General features: G+C 50.3%; 1 protein-coding gene across 3 annotated transcripts in view; it reads right to left on the bottom strand.

The window, feature by feature from the left end:
* The window catches only part of NTRK3 (neurotrophic receptor tyrosine kinase 3), a 380,910-nt gene that overhangs the window by 215,180 nt on the left and 150,135 nt on the right, over nucleotides 1-15,595 (bottom strand). The gene's annotated exons all lie outside the window — the stretch shown is intronic.

Raw genomic sequence — 15,595 nt, 5'->3', positions numbered from 1 at the left:
TATCACCATGTTCATCTAATAGTTACTAAGTGTTCATATGAACAGGGAACAAACATGGAAACTGGAAATTGGATGTTGCAGTGAGGTGACCCATGGGCTGGACAACCGAAAGCATGGAATCCAGTCCCACAAGCACACACTAAAAGGCTTCAGGATTTAGAGAGGGGAATACAGAGTTGGCTAGATGATCTGGAGCTCCTCTGGTCTGAGAACTCTAGGATTGGGAGCTCCCCTCAAGGCAGCCTTGGTGGAAAGAGCTCAACGGCAGAGTGTGTGAATCACTGGAATTATTCTTCCAGAGAGGAGAATGAAGTCTCAGTGTCCAGTTTCTTGAGGTTCACTCCTCACTCCTCTACGCCCCTCCAGCCACATTCCCAGCCCAGTGTTGGCCAACTTGCAGTCACTAAGCCCTCTTCAGAATCCACTGAGAAAAGGAGAGACACACGGCAAAGAGGTGACATGGTGTCATACTCTGCTCCAAAGAATGATCCAAGGGGTCTGGCTACTGTTTTAAGTGTATTATAACCAAGGGACCAAGAAGGACTCGTCCTACCATTTACCCCTGATCTTCCCAGGGTGCCCATCTACAGAGCTTCATGTGCAAGAAACAGTGGCAGAGGGGAACCAAGCCTCAGGTGGTTAATCACTGAGCCAGCAGCCAAACTACCCCCATGGACAGCTCTGGTAAACCTTAGATGCCCAACAGAGCTTCCTCTCTACCTTCTGTGAACTGGAGTAGGCCTTGGCTACCGTACCTACCTGATAGCAGTCAGAAGTAGGTGGAGCGGGAAGATATATAAGAGAAGGTGACAAGAAATAAATTCCTGACCCATTAGGAACAGGAATCCTGACCACTAGTAAAACATGGCCCTATAATGAACGTCACGTCCAGGCCTCTCTCCAATCAGATTAAAAACTCCTCTACCTTGGGATGGCCTGGAAAGGAAAAGAGGAGATAGGAACCCCCACCCACCAGCGTAAGGACCTGGCCAGGGCCACTGTGCCAGCTTCAGGACATGGTCTGCCCGGGTCCTGTGCAAGAGAATTATTGATGGTACAGGGACAAGATGCGAACAGAAGAAGCAGGAGCTGTTCTTGGGGATGCCCCCAGAGGAAGAGGCATTTGAGAAGATGTTTCTAACTCCTTGTGAGCTGCTAGGCTGAATTAAGCATCTCTATTTAGTTATACTAAAAACAAACAAAAACGTACAACTTTCTCTACATAGACCACCTGGGAAGAAAAAAGCAAAAAAAGGGGGGGCCTGGGATTAAGGATTGTCTTAAAGGCTCTCAGAAGAATCTACCACCCCCTAACACTTCCCCAGGAAGACTCCTACCGACTGCTGCGTTTCAAGCAGCATCTTCCTATTGGCTGAGGAATATCCCCACCCTGGGCTGAGGATCACCCTCCAGAATCCCAGAGCCCTTCGAGGCCTGTCTATACTAGCTCGAAGGCCTGGGGCACAAAGGGATAGCCACCTTCCAGCACAGTTGATGGAGGGCATTCTGATGCTTCTGAGCATTATCTCCCATGGCCTTTGCTGATGATACTAAAACCAACAGCTAGCTACCTACCAGTGAGTATCTACTGGGGACAGACTACGAACATTATGGACATCAGTACATTCACGACAAACCTAGGTTATAGATATTATAACTCCATTTTATAGATAAGGAACACTGAGGCTCAGAGAGGTTAAGCAATGTGATGGTTCGTTTTATGTGTCCACTTGGCGAGGCTCTAGTATCTACCTATTTAATCAAACCTTAATCTAAGGGGCGCCTGGGTGGCTCAGTTGGTTAAGCACCTGCCTTTGGCTCAGGTCATGATCTCAGGGTCCTGGGATAGAGCCCCGTGTCATCGTCGGGCTCCTTGCTCAGTGGGAAGTCTGCTTCTCCCTCTCCCCACCCTGCTCATGCCCATGAGGACACTCGCTCTCTCCCACATGAATAAGGTAAAAATCTTAAAAAAAAAACAAAACAAAACAACTTAATCTAGGTGTTGCTTAATCTAGGAAGTATTTCATAGATGCTGTTAACATCTACAATCAGTTGACTTTAAGTAAAGGAGATTCTTTGATAGTGGGTGGGCCTCGTCCAATCAGTTGAAAGTCTCCAAGATTAAAAAAAACCCAAGGTTTCTCAAAGAAGAAACTCTGCTTCAAGACTGTGGCATAAACTCCTGCCCGAGTTTCCAGCCCACCAGCCTGCTCTACAGATTTCAGACTTGCCAGCCCCCACTATCACATGAGCCAATTCCTTGAAATAAATCTCTTTATAAATACACACACACATACACACAAATGTATATATATACATCCTATCAGTGTGAGGAGGCAGATAGAGCGTGATTTTTCTGATTCGACACAGTGGTGAGAAGATGGGACAGTCTCAACACTGCCCATGGATTGAAGAAGCAGAAAGACATTAGACTGTACGAAGATAGAACCCTCTTTCTTTCTTTGCCTCAAAAGCCCATCTATCCATGCCACTCTTTCACTCGAGATAAAGCCACTGGGAGGGATATCGGAGGGGACAGTGCCTTTCAGATGGCCAAGTCTTCAGTGGCCAGGCCGTAAGTCTTCTCCGCAGGAAGGTGAGCCATACAGGCATGTGGAAATCCACCCACAGCCTCCCTGCCCCAAAGAGCTCCTACCGTAACTCAAGACAGTGGGCTCCAGCCCCTTTGAGAGGCACAGCTCAGGAGACTAGATGTATCCCAGGGGTCCTGGTTGGAGCGCCATGGCCTGGACTCCATTCCATGGGACACCAGTGGACAATTCTAGACGACAGACATACTTCCTACATACCTGGCTGCTGACGGAGGTTTGCTGTGCCCCTGAATTTCCTCTAGCGCAATGGCCTCTCTGCTCCCCCGACTAGCCCAGCCGCACCCGCTTCGCCTCCAGCTGCAGGGCTAATCCTGGGGCGGAGAATGCCACTTCCCAGAACGTCTTAGCCACCAATGACACGAATTTAAAGTTGCTGGCTTCAACATGACAAGATTTGGTGAGAGGTGTAAGGCACATAGCCATCTTCGTTCAGTGCTGGAAGAGGATGACGTTTTGCTCTGTGCCCGGATGTTTAGTAGTGATGCGGCGGATTCCTTCCAGCTCCGACCGCACTAAGTTGTGTTTCACGCATCGAAGGGGTTTCTCTGAAATCCGTGCTACCGTTTCTAATGAAGATGTGCATTTCCTCCGAGTAAGGTCTGTCTTCCCTGCTGCAATCTGAGATCATGTCGTCATAATGTTTGCTCACCTGCTCCCGCCTTAACACTGCTCTGTGAGCAAGAGGGTTGTGGCTGCTGGTCTCCCACTTTGTTGTCGGCACAATGTTTTGACTTTCTGGTGAGTTGCCCTTGCCACCGCCCAGCTGTCGACACTGAATTTCAACTGCTTCAAGGGCTGTGTGTCTGTTGTGTCTGTTGTGTCTGTTGTGTGTCTGTTGTGTGTGTGTGTCTGTTGTGTGCGTTGTGTGTCTACTGTGTGTGTTGTGTTGTGTGTGTCTGTTGTGTGTGTTGTGTGTCTGGTGTGTGTGTGTCTGTTGTGTTGTGTGTGTCTGTTGTGTGTGTTGTGTGTCTGTTGTGTGTGTGTCTGTTGTGTGTGTTGTGTCTGTTGTGTTGTGTGTGTCTGTTGTGTGTGTTGTGTGTGTGTTGTGTGTGTGTTGTGTGTCTGTTGTGTGTGTGTGTCTGTTGTGTGTCTGTTGTGTGTGTGTCTGTTGTGTGTGTTGTGTTGTGTGTGTCTATTGTGTGTGTCTGTTGTGTGTGTCTGTTGTGTGTGTTGTATGTGTTGTGTGTGTTGTGTGTCTGTTGTGTGTCTGTTGTGTGTGTGTGTCTGTTGTGTGTCTGTTGTGTGTGTGTCTGTTGTGTGTGTTGTGTGTGTTGTGTGTCTGTTGTGTGTGTTGTATGTGTTGTGTGCGTTGTGTGTCTGTTGTGTGTGTGTCTGTTGTGTGTGTGTGTTGTGTGTGTCTGTTGTGTGTGTCTGTTGTGTGTGTTGTATGTGTTCTGTGTGTTGTGTGTCTGTTGTGTGTGTGTCTGTTGTGTGTGTTGTGTTGTGTGTGTCTGTTGTGTGTGTTGTGTGTCTGTTGTGTGTGTTGTGTCTGTTGTGTGTGTGTCTGTTGTGTGTGTTGTGTGTCTGCTGTGTGTGTGTGTCTGTTGTGTGTGTGTGTCTGTTGTGTGTTTGTTGTGTGTCTGTTGTGTGTGTGTCTGTTGTGTGTCTGTTGTGTGTGTGTCTGTTGTGTGTGTTGTGTTGTGTGTGTCTGTTGTGTGTCTGTTGTGTGTGTTGTGTTGTGTGTGTCTGTTGTGTCTGTTGTGTGTGTGTGTCTGTTGTGTGTGTCTGTTGTGTGTGTTGTGTCTGTTGTGTGTGTGTGTCTGTTGTGTGTGTTGTGTGTCTGCTGTGTGTGTGTGTGTGTGTGTGTGTGTGTGTGTGTGTGAGCTCGCCGCCCTCTTCCAGCCCTACCTCAGCCTGCACCCCTGCTTCACCCGGTCATCTCATCATTCCCGAGGCCAGCTCTGTGCAGCAAGCTCAAGGAAAGCAACTGGCTGCGTCACGGAGGATAAGGTCTTCCTAAACAGCTCCTGGGCCTTGGCAGGGAGGGGAAAGGAGAACACAGGGGACACGTCAGCCACCAGGAGGGGCTCGAGGCCAGAACCGAGGTGTCCGTTGTCTGCTCTCGTGCCCTTTCCTGCTCCAGGCGCGTGGCCTTGCTCTGCATCCGCAGAGGGTAGCAACCACACAGCCTGCTGGAACCCGGCTACTTCTCAGCTGACTTGGTGGCGAGCCCAGGGCACTCTTTGCGGGAGGACATCTCAACAGACGCGAGCCAAGACAAGACTGTGCAAGGGGCTCCAATGACTAAAGCTTCATTCACCTTCCCAAATGACTGGGAAGGATCATCCTCAATAATCCAAGCTGAGCTACACTGAGGGAGAGAACGCGCGTTCTGGTGAGGCTGCGGACAAGATTATCGCCACGGCTCCCCCACCGCACACTCAACATTGCCAAGTCCAGGCCACGGCCGTGGCTCTCCCAGGTGCTCGTGAGCGCTGGCCTGACCGTCCGCACTGACGTCTCGGGAATGTCCACCCAGGATGAGCGGAATATTCCAGGAGGGGCCTCTGACTGTGCCTTTGAGCCACAGAGGGCTGGGCTCAGGAGGTGGCCCAACCAGTTGGCTCATCCTACATCATGGAATCATGGAATCATGGAAACGGAGGGTCAGAGAGAGCAGAGACGGCCCCAGGCCACACAGCCATTCCGCAGCGGAGGCCGGAGGGGAACCTGCCCCTCCTTATCCCAGGTGTGATGCTCTTTCCACCAGCCCTGACGCACCACTGCTTCCCAGGGTCTGAACTTCTCTTTCTATAGAATGAGAGCACGGCTGTATCTTTCCCCTGTGCCTCCCACCGAGGTGGAATAAAAATAACTTTGTAAAAGAGTCTAAGTTCATCAAAAGGAAGGGACCTCAGGAGTGGAAATGCACGAGCGGACACACACCCGGGGAGGCACTGCCTTTCTCCCACCTATGAGATCCCTAAAAAATGCCAGGGGCCGCCTTCTGAGCACAGACCATGTGAGTCACTGCACTGGGTGCTCCCCACAGGTGACCCCAGTGGATGCTCTCGAAACTCCTCTCAAGCCGGCACGATTCTTTCACATCTGCAAACGAGGACAACTGAAGGGCCGAGAGCCTAGGTGACTGGCCCAAGACACAAAGCGCCAAGTCTACGACTCTGGCTCCCGTCTTAGGCCACAGCATGTGCCCCCGTCAGTGCCTCCCGCTGCCCGTCTCCCTCTACCAGCATTTGCTGGTGTGCGTACAGCTGCCCCTTGAATAATGCCAGGGTTGGGGCGCTGGCCCCCACACAGGTGAAAATCCACTCCCAACCTCTGACTCCCCCAAAACTTAACTACCAATAACCTACTGTTGACTAGCATTCTTACCGATTATATAAGCAGTCGATTAACACATATTTTGTATGTATAGTCTCACAATGATGTAAGCCAAAGAAAAGAAAACGTTATTAAGAAAATCATAAGGAAAGGGGGCCCCTGGGTGGCTCATGAGGCCAGTTAAGCGTCTGCCTTCGGCTCAGGTCGTGATCTCAGGGTCCTGGGATGGAGCCCCGCGTCGGGCTCCCTGCTCAGCAAGGAGTCTGCTTCTCCTTCTCCCTCTGCTCCTCCCTACCCCCCTGCTTATGCGCTCTCTCTCTCAAATAAATAAAAAAATTCTCAAAAAAAAAAAATCGTAAGGAAGAGAAAACACGCTAACAGCACCAAGAACCATACGCATGTGAGTGGACTAGCTCAGTTCAAACCTGCCTTGTTCAAGGGTGACCTGCATGCGCATACGATTAAGGATTCTGCTGTTCGGATTACATATTTCACTGGAGCCCGTCCCGGCTTCCACACTGGTTTCTGCTCATGGAGGAGCCGGACCCTCAAGGCCTTTGAAATGCCCCGCAGTGGGTGATCCATAAATGCTGATTGATGCGTGGCCATGGCTGCCGCAGACAGAAGGTTAAGTCGGCTTCTGCCAAGCTTCTCTATACCTGATGCTTCCTGAACAAAGCCAAGCCGAACAGCATGCACCGAGGGAGCTGAGAGGAGTGGAGACGCAGAGGAGCAGGGCCCGGGTCTTTCTTACGCTCATTCGCATTTTAGAAATATACAGAAATATACCCTTGGCCCCCTTGCCATGTAGCCTCAGAGCAAATGGATTAAATTCTGAATTAACCAAATGAAATGGTATAATATACAAGCAACGTGAAAAGAAGAAAGCAAGGAAGAGAAATAAGCTTTGCGGAGTTGTGGAAAGCTAAAGAGATGGGCCCCGTGAACGGCATGGAAAGATGTTTCAGGAAACACTGCTGAGTGGGAAAGAAAGATCAAGAACTGTATGGACTGTTCAAGATGATTTTCATTTAAATATATGTGTCTCGTATGTATGTGGATCTAGATACTCAGGTATAGACTGATCTGTGTGTGCCCGTGTGTGTGTTTTCACATCCGCGCATTCACATGCGTTAGGCTAACACTGATAATTACTGAAGAATGGGATTACTGCTGACTCTGCTTCAGTAATTTCGAGAGCTTCTATGATGTAGTTACACTCCTTTTATAAAAATAAGTATAATTCTTAATCGCAGGAAACAAACTGAGGGTTGCTGGAGTGGGGGGTGGGGTGGGAGGGATGGGGTGACTGGGTGATAGACACTGGGGAGGGTATGTGCTCTGGTAAGCGCTGTGAATTGTGCAAGACTGTTGAAGCTCAGATCTGTACCTCTGAAACAAATAATGCAATATATGTTAAGGAAAAAAAAAGAAGAAGAAGAAGAAGGTAGCGGGAGGGGAAGAATGAAGCGGGGGAAATCGGAGGGGTAGACGAACCATGAGAGACGATGGACTCTGAAAAACAAACTGAGGGTTCTAGAGGGGAGGGGGGTGGGAGAATGGGTTAGCCTGGTGGTGGGTATTGAGGAGGGCACATTCTGCATGGAGCACTGGGTGTTATGCACAAACAATGAATCATGGAACACTTCATCTAGAACTAATGATGTAACGTATGGGGATTAACATAAGAATTAAAAAAAAAAGAAGTATATAAAATACAAAAACTAAATAAAGGTCCCCAGTTTCCAGACCCTTCGTTGGTCGAGAAGAGCTACTGAGGCGTTGGCAGCGGCCCCACCCGCACCAGAACTCTCCGAAAGCATCACAGGCTCCCTAGGGAAAGCCAGGAGGAGACCATAACTTGCTCCAAAAGCCCTCTCTGGCCTCCCTGGCCCAACCATGGCCCATCCCACGTCTGCCAAGAGCAATCGACTGGATGGCAATGGACTGGATATGTCCAGTTGGGTAGGATGGACAAAGCCTACTGTGTGCAAAAACTTCTACAAGAACTGGTGAAATGAAAATATCACCTAACCTGAGACCGGACTCATGACTGAGTCCCAGGTGGCAGTGGGAGAGGCCAGACTGGAAGGGGTCAGAACCTGGGGATCCAACGGATCAACATGGTTGGGAGGGGCAAGCGACTGGGGAGCACCCCAAGAACAGACCAGTGGAGAGAGAAAGTGCCATCCTAGACATGTGGTGGTGGGCAAGGAGGTGTAGGCTCAAGGGGCCAGCTATCATGGCATCAGGAGAATACCAGAGCACCCCACGGGAAGAGATCCCCACTGGTGGCAACAGCCCCCCAGCTGATAGAGGGACTGACAGATCAGACATAGGGATTCCAATCAGAAAAAAGTGGCCAGACTCCAGGTTCTGTAAGATATACATCTCTTACATTCTGTGCCCGTTAAGGACAAAAACGTGTGCAGCTCTGCATCCCCCAGTGTCTAGACTTGTGCCTCCCACAGAGAAAAGATCTTCCATGGGATCTGCAGAAGGCAAGATGTCCCCAGACATGCTCCTGCCATTCAGCGAAGCCAAGTATGAGTTAGAAAGTAAGAGCTACCGTGCCTACCTGCCAGATCAGCCTACCCTGGGCTCAGCCTACCCACAGCACAAAAGAAAGTTCACGGGGACGCTTGGGTGGCTCAGTCTGCCTCCGGCTCAGGTCATGATCTCAGGGTCCTGGGATCGAGTCCCACATCGGGATCCCTGCTCAGCGGGGAGTCTGCCTCTCCCTCTGTCCCTCCTCCCTGCTTCTCTCGCTCTCTCTCTCAAATAAACATACATTAAAAAAAAAGAAAGTTCACGGCCTATCTCCCTCAACCTCTGACCCTTCATGACTCAGGCCTGGTGATCTCAGAGGAAACACTGATTTCTACAGTGGATGCTCTTCTCCACCTTCCCTATTCCACGCTCCGTCTGATCCACCCTGTTCTCCTACTCCAACCCAACCGACAGAATTGCAGAACGGTACAACCAGAAGGGACCTTGAAAGCCACTTATTTTAAATCCTATTATGGAGGACAAAGTGAAGCTCGTAAGATGCCCGAAGATAAATCAGAGCATGGCCAGAGCTAATGCCCAGATTTCTGAACTATTCCAGGACACTTCCCCAAACAGAAATTGCAGGGGTCAGAACATGCACATGGATGTCCCTCATCCAAAGCTCGAGGCTTGCTAAGCCAAGTGTGGCTGGTAGACCAATGGGATCAGCCTCACCCGGAAGCTTCTGAGAACTGCAGACTCTCAGGGCCTACCTCGGACCTATCACGTCAGAATCTGCATTTTAACAAGATTCCTGAGTGTTGTACATGCACAGTAAAGTTTTAGATGCTCTGAACTCCAGAAATCCCCCTCTGACCCACCTGAAGCAAGAAGGAGCCCCTCCCTGTCTATGCCCAACCCACCCCTCACTTTTCCCCAACCCGACAGAAAGCCTGGAAATGAATGGCAATAAAAAACAAAACAACAACAATGCTCCCATTTCGTCAGCGAATGCTTCTCCCCTCATCCACTGGGAGCCTTTGTGAGGCACTTAAATCTCCCCGTTAAGCAAACAGCACGGCCAACCACACATGGAAGAACAGGTGGCAGATGACTGGTGAGGGCCCTGATGAGCGCAAGCGGACCGGGTCATTAAACACTGCAGGTGGACAGGTGAGGCAGCCGGCCCCCAGCCTGAAGGGGGTGAAAACCAGGGGCTCAGCCAGCCACCTCGAGGAAGGAATGCGCACACAGGAGGGGGCAGGGGGACCAGAACAGAAGAACAGTACCCCAGCCCCACCCTCCCCTCTTCGTCTTTCATCCTTAAGCCAGCCAATGCCTGACATGAAGCAAGTCACACATCTTTCCTGAAGGTCATAGAAGAAACAGGGACAATAATTCATGTGTCACAAGTTCACAGTGAAAATAAAATGAGAACACGTAGAGAAAGAGCCAGGCACGGTGCCTGACACATAGTGGGTGCCCAATAGAGAAGAGCTTTCTCTGCCTCGTCTTCAATCCCTCCCATCTCTGAATGTCCCAAAGGGTTTGTGCTCTGTCGGAAGGAGGCTGGGGAGGGCCACTGAGACTCTGACTGGTCGGGAGAGCAACCTGGCCACTGGGATTTTTAAGAGACCCCCAGGTGATTCTAAAATGGGACCAAGGCTGCAAATCTCAGCCACCGAAAGACCTGTGGATTACACACAGCTTATCTGAATGCAGTGGAAGTCAGGGCATTTCTCCCCTTGCTACCTTAATTGAGTGATTACTACATGGCCAGGGACTAAGCAAATTGCTTTATATACATAATTTCACTTAATTCTCATCCACCCTGCATCATGAAGATTCCCCTTTTTATCTGTCCGCTGGGGAAATGGAAGCTCAGAACAGTTAATAAGTCACGGTAAGTGTCATAGCTCCCAAGTGGCTGCCCCAGGACTCGACCCCCGGCCCGTCTGACTCGAAGCTGTAATGAGCACTGGGAGAAGGCTAAGGAAGAAATCGTAGTGGCGTGAACACAAGAATAAGCCACACAAGTGGCCCAAGTCTGCACAGGCCATGGGTAAAGGAAGAGACGCTGAGGGAGACAGAGGGCCGTAAACACGGGGTGATCTCAGGGAAAGGAGTTCCATCCTAGTGTCTTCCTGTCTGGGGGCCACCATGGGGGTAGAGGGGAAGGAAGCCATGCATGGGAAGAGCTGTTAGCTGGTGGAGAATATGCCCATCTCTATCTTATTGGCAAATCAACAGGCATCAAAAGAAATATCCCAGATCACATGTCCCATCATAGTAGTAACAAAACTGGGGGTGCTGGGGGTCCGGGGAGGAGCTCCAGGTTCCAGCCCTTTGGGTGCAGAGCCCAAGGTGGTCAGAGGACTTCTGTGCACCCCACTGCATTAATAACACTGCGTGAGCAAGCCCGACATGGTCAGTTGGCTGGGAGACGCAAGCATTCACCAAACCCTCCTTCGATAACTGGGCAAGATGCTACAGAAGGAAGGTGAATGGTGCTATAAAGCCCAGTCACGAGGGCACCCCTGCCGCGCCCCCTTCCCAGCTCTGGGTGGCCAGGGCAGGCCTCCTCGGGGGAGTGAAGGCTGAGCTGAACAGAAAGGAGGAGCCGGGACCCCAGGAAGCTGTGCCATGGGAACCACCTGAGGCAGAGGCCAGCAATTTCTGGAGCCCGGAATTTCTGGAGCACAGAACAAGACACACACAACTTTCCACCACACAGGAGGACTGCGGTGGAACCACATTGGGGTGGGGGGACGATGCAGAAGGGCCAAGGCCACGGGGGGGTGGGGGGGTGCTGGAGCAGATGGATGGCAGCGTGCAAAGACAGAGGGGGGACAGCTTCCAGAAGCACTGGGGTTGTATCAGAGCAGGCAAGGGCGGTGGGGTGGGGACTGGCAGGGGAGAGAAAGAATGAAGGACCCTTACATCCCTGGCTCACAGGGCAGTTCACGGACATACAAATGATGGGGGCAGGGGGTCACCCCGGAGCATGGTTGGGGGTACGTCGGCCAAAGCTGCAGCTTTTTACCTGGCTCGGCCATATCTCTGAACCTGAGCCAAGCCCTCAGGTGGAATCTAGAAACGGGGTTACTGCCAGAGTGCACCATGCTGTTTCCGGGAGGTACTGTGCACTTGGAGAAGATGAGAAAGAGGGAGCGGGAAGGTGTGGGGGCAGGGATTAAAGGGCCAGGACTGGTGCCACAAAGGGCCCCATTAACCTGCAGTCGGGTGTCTACCTGAGGCAGGATAAGCGGCTTATTAACTGGTAAGAGGCAAGTACCCAATGTTCACTTGGGGAGTTTGCCACTGGTTTGTGAGGAGGCAGGAGGCTCCCAGATGATGGAGGGAAGTAAAGACCCATCTGTCCCGGGCTTTCTGCAGCTTCTTGGGCTGGGACCCACCATGGCTCCCACCAGCCCTGGAGTAAAATGCACAACACTGACTAAGAGGACACAGCTTTGGAGTTCGACAGACCCAACGACCCCACCAGGGCTGCCGGAATCCCAGCTTTCTCATCGGTAGAAACTGGGATGATGACGTCAACCCCAGAGGACTGCTGACTGTCAGAATAACGACAATGACTGTATAATTAGCTGCTGTTTGGTTGAGCAGTTAGTCTGCTCTGGGTACTGGATTCTAGGCTCTGGTTTCTGTTTTATGTAAATGATCACAGTTTCCTCAGTGAGTAAGCCAAGCTGTCAAGATTTTATGTAATGAACCCAGCATCTCCAGGCCAGCTAGGCTCTCAGAAACTGGTAGCGATTGGTACTCTCAGTGGGTGCTGACCCACGCATACTGCTGCCTGGCAAAGCTATCCGGCTGAACTACCAGCCTCAGAGCCTGACGCAGGGGGCTTTTGCTTCCCCGTGAGCCAGCCAGGTGGCTGAGGCTCAGGCAGGCTGGGGTGGGGGGATGCGAGGAGGGAAGAAATATCCCAGACAGCAGACACTGTCACTCTTGCTCAGACCTGCCTCAGATGTGTTGGGTACCAGCCCATCTCCATGGGCTCCAAGTGGGGTGAACGTTGGCCACCTGGAGCCTTGAGCAGTCATCAGAGGAGGGCCACAAGAAAGTCTCCTGATGCCCACAGGGCCTGGAGACCCCAAGATGGCTCAGGACCCCACTCAGCTAAGGCAACTGGGAGGTGCAGAGGAATCCCAGGACTTGTACCCACCAAGGGCACGGCTGTGGCTATTCTTCCTTAGCTTGGGAACTTGGAGGGACGTGGGGACACCTGATGTCCTGGGAACAGACTTTGAAATTATTCTTTCAAAGCCTAGAGAGAAAGAGGACTGTCACACTACAACCTTCTACCTCGGCTGTTGCGTTCAGGCAGACCTGCCATCACTATGTGATCTCAGGCTAATCAGTTCATCTCTTCAACTGCCTTGTCAGGGTAACACCAATAATAGCTACTGTGTCGTGTTATTTTAAGTTTCCCCTATGAAAAGTGCCTGGCATATAAAAAGCATTTTACTAATGGTCACTATTTATAATATGACCTGCTTCTTCAACTATAAAGAGCTCTTGGAAAGCTCTCCCATATTCTGATTAATTTCTTAAGGTACTACATCCATCTACATCAGGGGTCTGAAACTATGGCCTGTGGGCCACATCTGGTCTGTTGCCCCTTTTTGTACATAAAGTTTTATTGGAACACAGCCAAGCCCACTCATTTACATGTTGTCTAGGACTGTTTTCCTGCTACTATAGCAGAGTTGAGTGATTGCAACAGAAACCAGATGGCCAGCAAACTCTAAAATACTTGCTATTTGGGTTTTATGAAAAAGTTTGCCAATTTCTGATTATACCAAAGTCTCCCAAACATTAATGAGCACCATAGTCACTGAGGGTGTGTTTTGTTTTGTTTTGTTTTTGTTGTTGTTGTTGTTTTAAGAATACGGCTTCCTAGGGCCTACCACCAGAATACTGGATTTAGGAGATGTGGCTCAGGAAACTGCATTATAATCAGTCCCCACCACCATCGATGATTCTGATACAAGTGGCCTGAGAACCCATTGGAAGGAGCCCTTGGTCTGTGCAGTCAGTAATCCTAAGTGACACCAGGGCCCAGGTTACCCCCTTGAAGGAGCAGATGGAGCCTCGGCAGGGAGTGAGTCAGCACTCTGCACCCAATAAAGGAGTGCAGCCTGCCACCCCAGCAGCTTCCTGCTTTGTTTTAAGGTTCAAGGCAAAAAACTTGGAACACAAAGAAAACAAAAATCACAGAGGATGAAATAAAAAAAGCATCCGTAATCCCACCACCCCAACATGACCACTGTTTCCATTCTGATCTGTCGATAAGGTCCTAGTATTTTTCCTAGGTATAGATGTGAAAATACTTTCCCTTCATTTTAGGAAGAAAACCAACAGAAACTGCTTGCAGCCTTTACTCGGAAATAAGGTGTGAACATTTTCACATGTCAATAAATATTGCTTTAAAGTATCATTTTTAAAATATGCAACTGTAAAAAAAAGAACACAGTAAATATATTCATGTATCAAATGATCACACTGTACACCTTGAAACTTACACAGTGTTATATATCAATTATAACTCAATAAAGCTGGAAAAAAAGAAAAGAATGCAGTAGATCTCTGTGAGCTGATAGGGAATGATCTCAAGGATAGACTGTCGGCAAAAATAACATAGTGCAGAACAATGTGAATATAAGCTGACGTCCGTGTAAGAGCAGTGGGGAAACATCTATCCTTAGACAGGACTGACAGGTCTCTAGAAGGATATGCAAGAACCTCAGATAGTGGTGACCCCAGGAACAGAAAAGCAGGCAGAGACAGACACTTATCACTAAGCTATCTTCTATGCTATCGGGCTTTCTTACTATTTGCACGTATATCCTTTCAGAAATAGTAAAAATCTGGGGTGCCTGGGTGGCTCAGTCGATTTAGCATCTGCCTTCGGCTCAGGTCATGATCCCAGGGTCCTGGGATCGGGTCCCGCATCAGGCTCCCTGCTCCAAGGGAACCTGCTTCTCCCTGTGCCTCTCTCTCTCAGCATCTCTCTCTCTCAGTTTCTCACGAATAAAGAAAATATTTTTTCAAAAGTTGTAAAAATGTACTTTGGAAAAATGTCATTCTTAATCCCTGCAATGAATTACATCGTATGTGCTTCGCTAGCCATTTATCATCAGATATTTAAACAATTCTGACTTCACCAAGTTGACTGTGTCCATTGCAGAGGGATGAACATCCATACACATAAATATGAGCAGCCATTTGTGATTATTACCTTCAGGTTAATGTCTCAGAAGGGGAGTTACAGGGACATGGGCTTCCCATGATTTGAGCCTTGTAATGAAAATGCCAAGCCACCTTCCAGAAAGGCTGCCCCAATCCACACGCTCGGCAACAGCAAACGTGTGCATCCGTTTGCCCATTCTCTTATATGGCCCCTCCTTTCTGCTGGTGCTTCTCCTGAGAAGTCCGCAAGCCCCACACACAGCCCCATCAGGCAGGCATTTCCCCCCCAGCAAAGCAAGCCGGGGCAGGGACTGGTGCTGTTGGGAGCCACTTCCACACGTAACAGCTAATAATAGTGCTCAAATCCTGCCTGCTTTTCCTAGAGGCCGAGCCAACAATTGGGCACCCCTCGGCACCCCCTCCACTGGTCCCAGGCCAATGCACCGAAGCGCATTTATTTGGAAGGATTCACTTTGAAAAGCAGTTTCCAGAACCATTCAGGCGCCCTCCTCAGGGCTCGTGTCAGGCCCTGCTGGCAGCCGGACAGACGCTGGTGTTCTCCCCTGCCTGGAACAGGTCTGCATGGCCACCGCACAGAGGCCCCTTCGAATTCAGGATGCCTGTCAGGTAGACAGGCCTGGCATTTCTGGGACTGGTACAAAAAAAAAAAAAAAACTGCTCCAGTCTTTGGCCAACTATATGCAACTCTTGTTCCACGGTAAATCGGAGGGCAGGGCAAGCATCCTGTGCAAACATGGACCCCGGGAGCAGCAGAACTGAGGAGAAGGCAGTTCCAGCCTCCTGCAGCCCATCTGAGGCCAGCACGCAGCCTGGGCGGCCACCACTCAACCCATGAGGCCTCCTCCCCCTGATCCAGCCCAGAGCCTGCCAGTCAAGCTTCTCCAGATTCCTATAGCCCCCAGCACCAGCCTCAAGGACCAGCCGTGGCAGGAAGAACAAACAGGACACAGAAGGTTCCAGAAGAGGAGAGGAAC

This window comes from Mirounga angustirostris, unplaced genomic scaffold (genome assembly GCF_029215605.1).
Source record: "Mirounga angustirostris isolate CCGP_5_RB_7025 unplaced genomic scaffold, mMirAng1.0.hap1 SCAF_9, whole genome shotgun sequence".
Classification (NCBI taxonomy): domain Eukaryota; kingdom Metazoa; phylum Chordata; class Mammalia; order Carnivora; family Phocidae; genus Mirounga; species Mirounga angustirostris.
The sequence above is the reverse complement of the archived record's forward strand: the minus strand, read 5'-3'. Positions and strand labels throughout refer to the sequence as shown.